The 12,248-nt window shown below is 37.7% G+C and overlaps 1 long non-coding RNA gene across 1 annotated transcript; it reads right to left on the bottom strand.

The window, feature by feature from the left end:
• Positions 1–1,137: 1,137 nt before the first annotated feature.
• LOC130050179 (uncharacterized) lies at positions 1,138–2,916 on the bottom strand. The gene is made up of 2 exons (XR_008798592.1): positions 2,059–2,916; positions 1,138–1,510 (listed from the first exon to the last, which is right to left on the bottom strand). It is a non-coding gene; the product is annotated as an uncharacterized LOC130050179 (long non-coding RNA).
• Between the last annotated feature and the right edge of the window lie 9,332 nt (positions 2,917–12,248).

Here is a 12,248-nt window from a genome sequence, read left to right as displayed (position 1 = left end):
TATCGGGTTCTCTGATTCCTATTTATTACGCACCTAAATATATATCTCAGAATTTCCGGTAAAATTAAGTAATTTACTCGCTCTCTATTCTGGTGTTGAAAATAAGTTATCAACGTCGCGTTTAAAAGTAACAGCACTTTTCGAGGATTGGTGATAGTGTTTCTTAGATGTCGAACATGTTTGTTTGAAAAAGATATGCTGTAACATTTAAAAATTTTAATCGACAAAAGTACAGAAAGAAATTGAACATCAAGCATGATAAATACCATACAAAAAAATATTTGTGTGCATAGATCATGTGATTTTATACTACTTGTGTGTTATTTGTGAAAAGTGTCACAACCACAGAGTGAACAAAAATCGTACAAACAGTCAATTATATATATATATATATATATATATATATATATATATATATATATATATATTCCATGTTATCGATATGCTTATATGCTACATTTGTTAAAAGCAAGTGACCATGTTACGTCATAGTACCTGTATGATAGAGGGTATTGTATGAAGAGAAATCTATTAATTTCTGATGAAACCTAACATTAGTAATACTATAAACAAAAGAAAGAAAAAACCGATTATATCAAGTACACATTCAATGTCATTCATGCAAATTGAGTTGCCTCAATTCAAATTAAATTTTAACCGAGTTTCACTCGGTGTTACACTTATCTTAGTTATGTAAAATAATAGGGCTACTTTATCAGTCTTTAATCTCGCCATATGTTCCGTGTTGCTTTGCGAGATTTCAGCCCAGCATGTGACCGGGATGTCATGACGCATATAATTGGTTAATTCCCGATTTTGTGACAAGAATCAGAGGGGCCACCAACACCACAATCAGCGCGGAAGGTGAAAATCTACTCTAAATAAACAATATGGAACTCCTCAAAATGATCGGGGCTGTGATAAATCAGTTCACCGACTCCGGTAGTTCCTTGATCACTCACCCCAAATCGGTTTAGAAGAGGGAATCGTTCATTGTTTCACTTTTCACTGTTGCGATCAGATAGAGTATTGTCCGGTATCGTTAATATTTATTGTATCATTTACAATATGAAGAGGCAGTCAAATTGTAATAGTCTAAAATTTTGGAACATCTGAGTGAGAACGATCTTCATCTTCTTTACTAAACTTCTCTAAATTTTATTTCAGACAAAATATAATTATGTGTACCAATTCAAAGCATTTCTACAAATTAATCTCAAATAGCTGAATTTATCAGATTTCAAAGCAAGATATATACTTCTTTCTCCAATAGCCCTGTAGACTAGTACATGTACAAGACTCTTTAAATGCATGAAATGAGCAAATACAGTTTCCTTGCCATATGACCCGAATGCACTTTTGAAAAGGAAATGCAATTTCCTTTTGATTTGTTAATTGGATCAAATACTGTACTAGTGTGCGGGTAGGGTCGGACAGAGAATCTAAATCTAGATTTCTCCTGCTGAATTATCAAAAATCTTGGAAAGCTGCCGTCGGAAGTGACAAAATCCTGAAAACAAAAACAGATGCTGTCATTGCGGAGTCACTAAATCCGGAATACTGCGAATCCTGATACTTTACAAACATTTTGATTGGGAAAATGAGAATTTTGATTCTGTTATAACATGCTCGTTATAGAATTCCTGCACCTGGCTACTCGACTAAAACAAACCCCGACTTAACAAAAAGCAGGTGGGCCTGTCTAATCAATCTCCTTTTAACTTGTTATATGCCTGTAATTGGTTCTTGTGTTTCATCTTCTCCTTGATACATGTCTATAGAGCAGAAAAAACAATGCAGGGTCGGCGGAGAGTATAGGGAGGGCGGGGGTGGCACTCGTCAAACCAATCTTCGCTGTCTTTTAAACAGAACGCGGTCCTTTATCAATAACCATGCATTTTCTACACGGATGTTACATTGTACTTGCATGGCTCATATAGATAAACAGAGAAATAGATAAATGTATAACAGATGAATACACAAATAAAAGAATGCATGAAGTACGCAGATCTAACCCCCTTCACTCATTTGATGACATTCTAAACGTATTCCATATACCTTTCAATGCAATTAGAGTCGAGAAGATCGGTGTACAGTGCAATGTCGGTCTCCCAGTGCTCTCTCTATGCATGTTCCGTAAACACACCAGTCTGGAGTTTCTTCAGTGATTGAGAGCAGTAGATCGGATTTCTCTCCAATTCCCTGTATACTTTTCTGCCAGTGACACTTGACGGGAATCCCGCGCTTTCTGGCAGTCGTCTGCGTCGTATTTCGATTACACTTGAGAGGGTACCTCCGTCTCGTGAACCTGTTAATGGAACTAAATTGAAGTTTGATCTTTGTTTACATTTATTTGTCTGAAAAAAGAAGTGCTCATTAAGTGTTGGTCTGGAGAAATGATCTTGTTTTTCGTCAATCGCAAGTGTGCACTTGAACGTGGTATGGTTTCCGTTTTTGTCCGGGTTCCGTGGTTTCTGTCCACCCAACTGTCCTATGCTTCCTACTCGACTGTCGTAGTTTATAGTTATGCCGGAGAAGTAATTACTTGTAGAGTTAGAAAAAGACTGTAAAATTTCTGCTTAAACCGCTTGTCCGTTTTGTAGAAGTAACATTGATTATTTCATATATTATTTGGATCCTTCGTGAAGTTGAATAAGTTGATCACGGACCAGTCAAATGAAACACTTGCACCATGGGACCATACATGTACATTACGGTACCACCCCACCCTCCTTTCGTGCAGACCGGCCCAGGCGAATCCATTGTCATCTGACTGTTTCAGCAGCTTTGCAATAATGGAATTGACACAATCCATATTTTTCAATTGAATTTCGCTTATATATTGTGGAACTATTACAGGCTTTCAGCTTTCTCTATCTTCACTAAAATTAGATACGCATTAAAGTTGTGCATACATTGAAAAGGTTGATGGTACATGTATGTCTCTCTGTTGACAGTGAGGACTGTCGTCAATATTTGCTTCCGAGGAATGCGAGTCATGTGGGGTCATGACCTTTAGATAACGGTGGTTGGTATCATACGAATGTTTGATTGCTTTTTACACCGTCAAATCACACCTATGTGTGTCAAATTACCAAAGCGCAGTAATAGCTCTACAATTGACGAATGATCAAAAGTTCTGAACTTGTAACGAGAGCGTTCGAATATTCCAAATTTCTACCAAGGTTGTCACGTGCCTTGTATCCACAACAGGCATCCATCGGGGACAATAACGCGAAAGAAAATCCTCACCCCCAATCACTTGATGCCACGAGCCACACCCCTGAAATACTTTGTAACTGCAAACAGACAAAAGACGTACTTATTAGCAACTGTAGACCGATAGAGGCAATAATTCCATGCGTTTACCCGCCTTCTTTGATTTAGGAATCAAATATTTTAGTAAATGACTTAAGTTTACAATATCAAAAACAAGCTTGGTGCGCATCTATTTATGACCCCTCCCCCGATTGAAAAATACTAATTTTGGCACCGTCGTCAGTAACAGAGAAACAGGCACGTGCCATGACAAGTGTTTCCCTGCATAGAGTGATTGTAGTTGCCCAAGACTTATAGTGCCTTTGAATAGTAATTTAATCAAGGTCATGTTATCAAGGCGAAGTCACATGACAGCCTCGTGAGATGTTCTATGTTAGCTTTGACTCAAAGCTCCAAGTTCCCTTGGTCGGTTTATTAAGGAGGTATGCTACACCAGAGAAATTTGATGTAGATGAAAAGTGGAGGATATGTACAACAATATTTTGAAGTTGAAAATTTTCAAATTTACTTTATTTTGTCAAAAAATACAGTTTTAGTAGAAGGTAATCTGAAAAAAATTTAAAACCCCCACTGGACTCGAACCTGCGACCTACAGTTCAGCAGTCGGTATTCTTTTTTTCTCTCTCTCTCTCTCTCTTTTATTCAGCAGTCGGTATTCTAACCTACTGAGCTACTCGGCTAGGTATTTAAATGAAAAAGGAAAAGTCAAATATTGCTGATATCGATTTTTTCATCCATGTTTTTAAAGGAAGTCAGCCATTATGACGATGTAGAGTACTACCTTAAAGCTATGTGTATGGCAAAACATTGGTAAAATATACTTTTTTCATTGATAAATCACTGTTAAGGTACCATGGAGCATAAACTGCAGTAAATGACATATCTCCAAACTAAAGTATATATACGCGTTATTCTGTGTTTCACGAGTCTACCACCAACAAGTTATCCATTAAAACTATATTAGCAAGGTACTGGATCAACAAACATTGATGACTCTTAACTGTAATTTTGATAGCAGTAGTTGCGAAGCGAGCGCCCTTCAACAAAAAATGGAAAACGGAAATATTCATATCTAGTAATCAATCATCCAAAATTACTTTGTTAAACACCACTCTAATTCCACGCACAAGTACTCTGTGAAGTTGAAATTTAAAAAAATATGCTGGAGTTCCTCATTGATAATATCTTCGTATTCTTTGGTGATCAGGTCTTCCAACAGTCTGTTGGAATTCCCATGGGCAGGAATTGTGCTCCTTTGTTGGCTGACCTGCTTTTATATTCTCACGTCTACGTGAGAAGAAAAAATATCCTGCTGTAGTCTTCATTTCGACATTTAGATATATCTACGACGTTTTATTTATTTATTGTTAGTTTCACGTCCCGTCTAGAATTTTTCATTCATATTGAGACGTCACCAGCTGTAGGTTAAGTGCCACAAATTTAGACCTAAGCTAACCTAGAGGACCTAGACTTTGCAGACGACCTTGCAGAGATCTCAGGGAACAAGACCCATCTACAAGAAAAAACAGATCAGCTGAACAAATTTGCCAAACAAACTGGTCTTAACATCAACACCAAAAAGACCAAGGTGATGACAATAAATGGTCCAGTGGAATCTGTGGTTTTAAATGGAGAACCGCTAGAGGAGGTAGAGGACTTCACCTACCTAGGAAGCATACTTAGCAAGGACAACAGTGCCGGGAAAGACATGAAGGCAAGACTCAACAAAGCACGTGCAGCATTCGCCCAACTCCAAACCATCTGGAAATCAAGCAGCTACAATCTGAGGACCAAAGTCCAACTTTATAACAGCAATGTGAAATCAGTCCTCCTGTATGGGTCTGAATGCTGGCGTGTTATAGACAGTGATATGAGAAAAGTTGAGGCCTTCCACAACAGCTGCCTTAGAAAAATAAACAGAATCTTTTGGCCAAACAAAATCAGTAATAAAAACCTACACCAAATGTGCAAAAGCAAGAACATCAACACAGAGATAAAACAATTGAAAGAAGAATGAGATGGCTTGGTCACGTAATGAGAATGCCTCAGAACAGGATTCCCAAAGTAGCTCTACACTGGACACCACCTGGAAAGAGGAAAAGAGGCAGACCACGTACCACCTGGAAGAGAACCGTAACATCAGAACTTGAGGAAATGGGCTACTCATGGGGACAGGCACAGTATATTGCCAAGGACAGAGCTAGATGGAGACAACTTGTTGAAGCCTTATGTCCCAACGGGGACGAAGAGGATAAGTTAGCGTTCAGGACCGTAGCAGTAAGGATTATTTATCGTGCCACCGCCTGCCGCGACACGGGACCTCCGTTTTTGCCATATCCGAAAGACCCATGATTCTCATTTCGAAATGCCGAGCTTTTGGCGAAGGAACAATAACTACCTATTTTAACGTCTTAGGTTTGACACGGCCATGACACGAGCGGGGCTTGAATTCATGACCTCCCGGTTACAAAGCGAATGCTCTACCACTGAGCTATCACGACCGGTCGTTTTATGTATTAAGAATAATCATTTTCATCCATATGTCAATTTGATATATCCCTGTGAATTCGAAATAAAAGACACCACAGGGTCCTCCACTTCTGCTTTATACTTAGATATTTATTGAAGATAGATATCAACGGCAAACTAACAACTCAACTTTATGACAATCGGGATGATTTCAGCTTCTCCAACGTCAACTTCCCATGTTTATGTAGCTATATTCCATTTTCACCTGCATATGGTGTGTATATACATGTATCTCAATTGATTCGATACACAAGAGCTTGTTCTGCGTATGATAAGTTTTAAATCGATTGAGGTTACTGACAAACAAGTTGATGTTGCAGGGGTTTTAACAATCTCATTTAAAGTCAGCATTTCGCAAATTCTATGGTCGTTATAACAATCTACACGTAGTTTACCAATACAACCTATCATTGGGTCAAATGCTGCCTGTCGTGTTTCATACCGATTGTTAGGCCGTTCTTGGCACACTGATTTTGACTACGGATAACTCCGTTTACCTGATCAAGATATAGGGCTCACGGCGGGTGTGACCGGTCGACAGGAGATTCTTACTCCTCCTGGGCACCTGATCCCACTTCTGGTATATCCAGGAGTCCGTGTTTGCCCGACTCTCTTATTTTGTATTGCTTACAGGGGTTATTGGATTGATCACTGTTCGTTATCTTCACATTTCATCCACTAGTTTACTACGACTACACCACAGAACGGGAGATAGTAGTTTGGTTCGATGAGGTAGTTTCTGGTTTGGAAGTGAAATAAGCCGTAAACCAGTATAGCTCAAATCTGGCTCAACACTGGCTTGAAGTAGTTGAAAAGTAAGATTAAATAGTTAGGATGTGTGGTACAAATTTGCCATATGCTTCACTAATTTGAATTGACGTACTATATTTAAATGAATACTAGTATTGATTAATTATGATTGAAGGCTGTTCATCTAAGTCATTAACAGCCAATGCCTGGGTCACTAAAGGCCAACGGGTATTTTGACCTACCTGTATCAACTCTCGTTGTTTGAAGTGACTACAGAAATGTTATATAGTATTGTCCATTTCCTAGAGATGTTACGAATGACACTCATGATTGGGAATTATGGTCAAGGTCACAGGGCAATATGTTCAAGCTTTAATTTTACTACCCTTGTATGGAATCATAATCAGTTTAAATGTATATATTGCAAGACCAAATGATATACCATGTTACAACCATGAACATATTCAGGACTGTAAATCATGTCAGCAAAGTCAGGGTGACAAAATCTATGAAATGTTGAAATTCTCTCGAGGTACCTCAAATGCTCGGCATTTAGAAGTGAGAGTCGCAGGTCTTTCGGATATGACCTTAAAAAATGGAGTCCCGTGGTGCGGCAGGCATTCACGCGTTAACGACCCCTCACTGCTACGACCCTGGGCTTGTTACGTCTCAATATGAAGGGAAAGTCAGATGTAAAACAAACTTTGCCCCCTTGCTTGTAGTGACTCTAGACTCGTATTCTACACGTAATGGGTCGTGACACTGGTGGAAAACATCGCTCGTCCTTTTCCGTTGAGTCGAGAATTCGGATGTAGGTCCCAGAATAAATAATTTTCATTGTGAAAATGTTAATAGCCTCCGGCGTAGTAGCGACTACGCGGGACAAATACCTCTAAAAACAAAATCTATTTCCTGTCAGTTTTCTTCGCGTTTTTTATATTAGATAATCTTAATGAGTTCTGTAATTACATACAGTTAAAGCGAGATAAAACATTTTAATCGAGAAATAGTTACTCCAATTTTACAGAAATGAGTTTGCTACTATACAGAAAGACAGTGAACGTAAACCCCAGAAGCGACTGTCAAATTGATATGAAGACAAAGTGTCCATTAACATTGTGTCATTTTTTTTCAACGGCAACTTTGGTACCATAACTCTATAGGTTTCTCTCCGGTCGGCCACAACACCTTTAGCTGCGGATGACGCCATTGTTCTTGTCACGTGACTAAACGTAGTCACAGTATGGTGACATATACGCGCATATGTCTGTGATATTAATAGTAGGGGTTTATCCCATACCACCCCTAATAAATAGTACAAGGAATGAAATGAGTTTTTACTCAAAGCTAAAATGTTATCCCTTTGTTGATCCTGATGGCCGTGAACAACGTCACTTCCAGTAATTATATACTTTCTTTTACGTCATGAACCTTTTTTATGTGTGTTAACACATGTATGTTTGATATAGCTGCATCACATTGATTAAAGTGATCAATTGTTTTTCATTCATTTGGCTTTCAAACTTGGAGATCTAGCTGCCTAAACGGGATACCGGAAGTGACGTTGTTCATGGCCATTAGTACAAATAAATGAATGAGACGAAAAGTGGTCGCTACGAACTGTCGAATATTCCGGGTTACAATATGCGTCTATGGGGGTTATTTTTATGGTGGATCAATGGCATAGATATTGAAATTAAAACCTAAGACATAAATATAGGAGCGGCTCCCGTGTCGCGCCAGGCGTTGAAACGTTAAAGAACCCTCGCTGATACGGCCCTGAACGCTAAACATATTAGACTAATAATGCGGTACTTCACCTACTGCTGGTGACATCTCAGCATGAATGAAACATTCTCGACGAGACGTAAAACAACCAACCAACATATTTACATCTGAGGTGACGGAAAAGGCCGAGTGATGTTCCGAATGGTGTTGATAAGTTAGGGCTGCCTGGCTATGACGCAATGAAATCTGGTACATGAATTCTATAAAGTTGCTTCAAACTAACATTAATTTGAGTCGGAACCATTAAGGTCAATTAAGGTTATACTTGAGATCGAAATCCGGGTTATTTCTTGAAAATATGTGTGTCTAAAATGATTTAACTAAAGGGCATTAGCTGTGAAAGTGATGGCACCCCCCCCCCCCCTCCAAATCTCTCAATGGCATGGAATATATATGAATAACTAATAAAACATTTATTTTGTACAAAAAGAAGAAAAACCAAATAAAACTACGTTAGATAACCGCTTTTGGTGTAAAGAAATATATAAGGAAGAATTATTGTCTTGCAAGGCAATAATTATTTAATCATCATTGGCACATTTTGAAGTAAAGAAGTGTTTAAAATCATTAAATACTAGCGTTATTATTCAAATATATAAGAAAGGGCTATTTTCATCGAATTAAATTTTTGTGGCAAAATGACAGCTAATGGGACACTAGCTGTATCATTTTAAGTCATTTCATTTTCTATGTGAATTTTCAAATCACAGCGACAACATTTTCTCCACAAGAAGATTAGGTTTAAGAAATTGATAGCAAACTATTTCTATGCGATTGAATGATAGAAGAAATGCAAATAGTTCGCCACAAGACTTAAAACAAGTTTCTATTTGGATGTGATAATTTATTTTTAAAAATACAGAGCATTTGAAAATGCACCAGTAAATAAAAAGAGGGAAATTCTGGCTTTCCATATCTCATTTTTCATATCGATATGTATCTGCTAGGTAAGAGGTTTTTTAAAAATAAGTTTTAAAATTTATTTCTAAATAGAATTGACAGACTTATTGTGTACCAAACTATTTAATCGATAAGATTGTTCTGTATCAAAATACGATAGACGGAAGCCTTACTGGTGAATAAAAAATTTTGAATGGCTATACCATATCGTTTTTAGCTTATTTTTCTATATATCAGTGCAAAAAACTGCCGCCTCCATTAGGACGCGGTTGGTGGGATTCGAATGGACGCCATTTTGAATTAAACTTGCTGTGTGAAGCTGTTAATGTTGTCATGGAGAGCTTGAGGCGTGCACCACGTGATGCATGCCTTCACTAATGGTGAAGAAAATTACGGTGATATTGGAATATTTGTTTTCCAGATACCGTTAAAACAGCTTTGTGGAGTTGACGCTCATTAGATGCGAAATCCCTCGTCTAGCTGACTTGGTTTTGTCACACTTAATGTAAACATGACCTCTTTGCACTCCGGTACAGACAGTTTGAAAAACAATCTTTCAATCACTTACATAAATTTTGTTTTTTCTTGAAATCGTGAATGAATTTTGATGTCATTTTCAGATTGGAATTTTATATAGCCGACACATCATTAAAAATTAAACCAAACTGATCGGATGTGTTATGAATAAAATATTACATGATAATGAAAACTGGATTTCTAATACTCGGTTTTGCATGTTGTCTTTACATAGACTTTCATCTTTATAAAAAGTTATCATAGTAACACTGGCCTATTCATAAAAAATTATCAGAACATATTTCTATGTTCACCCGAGTCATTTAAAGTTGAAGTGAAGTATGCGTCAGGCGGAAGCGACCACAATTATCTCGATTTGGTAGTTAAACAAAGGTCAAAACTAACATATCTGGTTTGCATTATGGTACTTGAGACCATCTATATACTATATGATAGCGTAGGTACAACTGCTCAGCCTATATTGAAGTGCTGGTATTCTCTGAGAGGGGCTTTAACTTCACATGTATAAACTCAAGCAAGGGTAATTGTCCACTGTTGTGCGATGTTCTATAAGCTACCAAAGCCCCCGGTTTCTTAAATTTCTTTTTAACTCCCTCACGTCAAAAACCATTGCTGCATCAATAGTATTGAGATGAATAATGTTGAAATTCTTCAGCAATACAATATTACAAATATGCCCCTGTGTCGATGAGCACAACGGAGATATTAGTCCCGTTAGAACCATTCTAGCTTTTTATTATTCCCCCGGAATCGAAAATTCGGGAGCATTTAGTTTTGGCTTGTCCGTCTGTCTGTGGCAAAAACTTTAATCTTGGTCATATCTTTTACAACATAAGAGTTAGTATGCGCATTTTTTTGTGAAAAGACCTTTCCAATGATACTAGATTTGTTGACCTTGTGACATTGACCTAATTTTTGGAAATTTTCAAAAAGACTTTAATCTTGGTCATATCTTTTACAACAAAATGGTACAGCTTTCATATTTGGCAAGTGTATTCCTTATGACAAGACCTTTCCATTGGTACCAAAATCTTTGACCTGGTGATCTTTACATTGACCTAACCTGGTGATCTTTACATTGACCTTTGACCTACATTTAGAAAATTCTAATATGAGCCATATCTGTTAAGCGGTAAGACACTAATTTCATATTTAGCATGTGTATTTCTTGTCAGAAGACATTTCCATTACTACCAAATTTGTTGACCATTTGACCTTGAAATTGACTTCTATCCTATACTTAAAAAAATATTCATTGAAATGTCGTAATTCGGGGGTATCAGTTTTTCACAAACACATCTTGCTTTTCTCCAGACCACTAGCCGCTTAGGAGGAATTGTTGGGGGAAAGCAGATTTAGTTCGGAAAATGTACGAATCTTGAGTATTTTTCTCCACATGCTAAGTCTCATCAAACCAATTCTAAATTTTAAAAAAAAAACAACAAGAGGCCCAAGGGCCGCGTCGCTCACTTGAGTTACCTTGGCCCATATCTGAAGACTTTCCATATATATTTTCATGTAAAACCTTAGTCCGTATTGTGGCCCCAACCTACCTCTGAAGGTCATGATTTTTACAAACTTGAATCTGCACTATGTCAGGAACCTTTCATGTAAATCTCAGCTCTTCTGGCTCATTGGTTCTTGAGAAGATTTTTAAAGATTTTCCCTATATATTTCTATGTAAAACTTTGACCCCCTATTGTGGCCCCAATCTAACCCCGGGGCCATGATTTGAACAAACTTGAATCTGCACTATGTCAGGAAGGTTTCATATAAATTTCAGCTCTTCTGGCTCATTGGTTCTTGAGAAGAAGATTTTCCCTATATATTTCTATGTAAAACTTTGATCCCCTATTGTGGCCCCAATTTACTCCCGGGGGCCATGATTTGAACAAACTTGAATTTGCACTATGTCAGGAAGCTTTCATGAAAATTTCAGCTCCTCTGGCCCAGTGGTTCTTGAGAAGAAGATTTTCAAATGACCTCACCCTATTTTTGCAATTATCTCCCTTTTGAAGGGGGCATGGCCCTTTATTTGAACAAACTTGAAAACCCTTTACCCTAGGATGCTTTTGGCCAAGTTTGGTTATAATTGGCCCAGTGGTTCTTGAGAAGAAGATGGAAATGTGCACAGTTTACGACGACGACGACAGACAACAGACAAATTTTGATCAGAAAAGCTCACTCGAGCCTTTGGCTCAGGTGAGCCAAAAATTAAACACTTTCAGAATTTGAGTTTTCATCCTAATCGAGGTGTATTGGATCTTAAAAAAAATATCGACTTAAGCTACATGTACATGTTATGACAAATCTTGTACTGAACGGACGTTCCTCGTCTTTAAATAACCTATATGTTAAGAATCTTCATTTCAAATGAAAAGAAATTATATTTCATGATCAGAACTTGCATGGGAAAAGTTTTTCACAGACTCCAAGGCGTCGTTTTAACCATAAGTAGAATTGAT

This window comes from Ostrea edulis, chromosome 9 (assembly GCF_947568905.1).
Source record: "Ostrea edulis chromosome 9, xbOstEdul1.1, whole genome shotgun sequence".
In the NCBI taxonomy this organism is placed as follows: Eukaryota; Metazoa; Mollusca; class Bivalvia; order Ostreida; family Ostreidae; genus Ostrea; species Ostrea edulis.
This window is presented reverse-complemented; position numbering and strand designations above follow the sequence as displayed.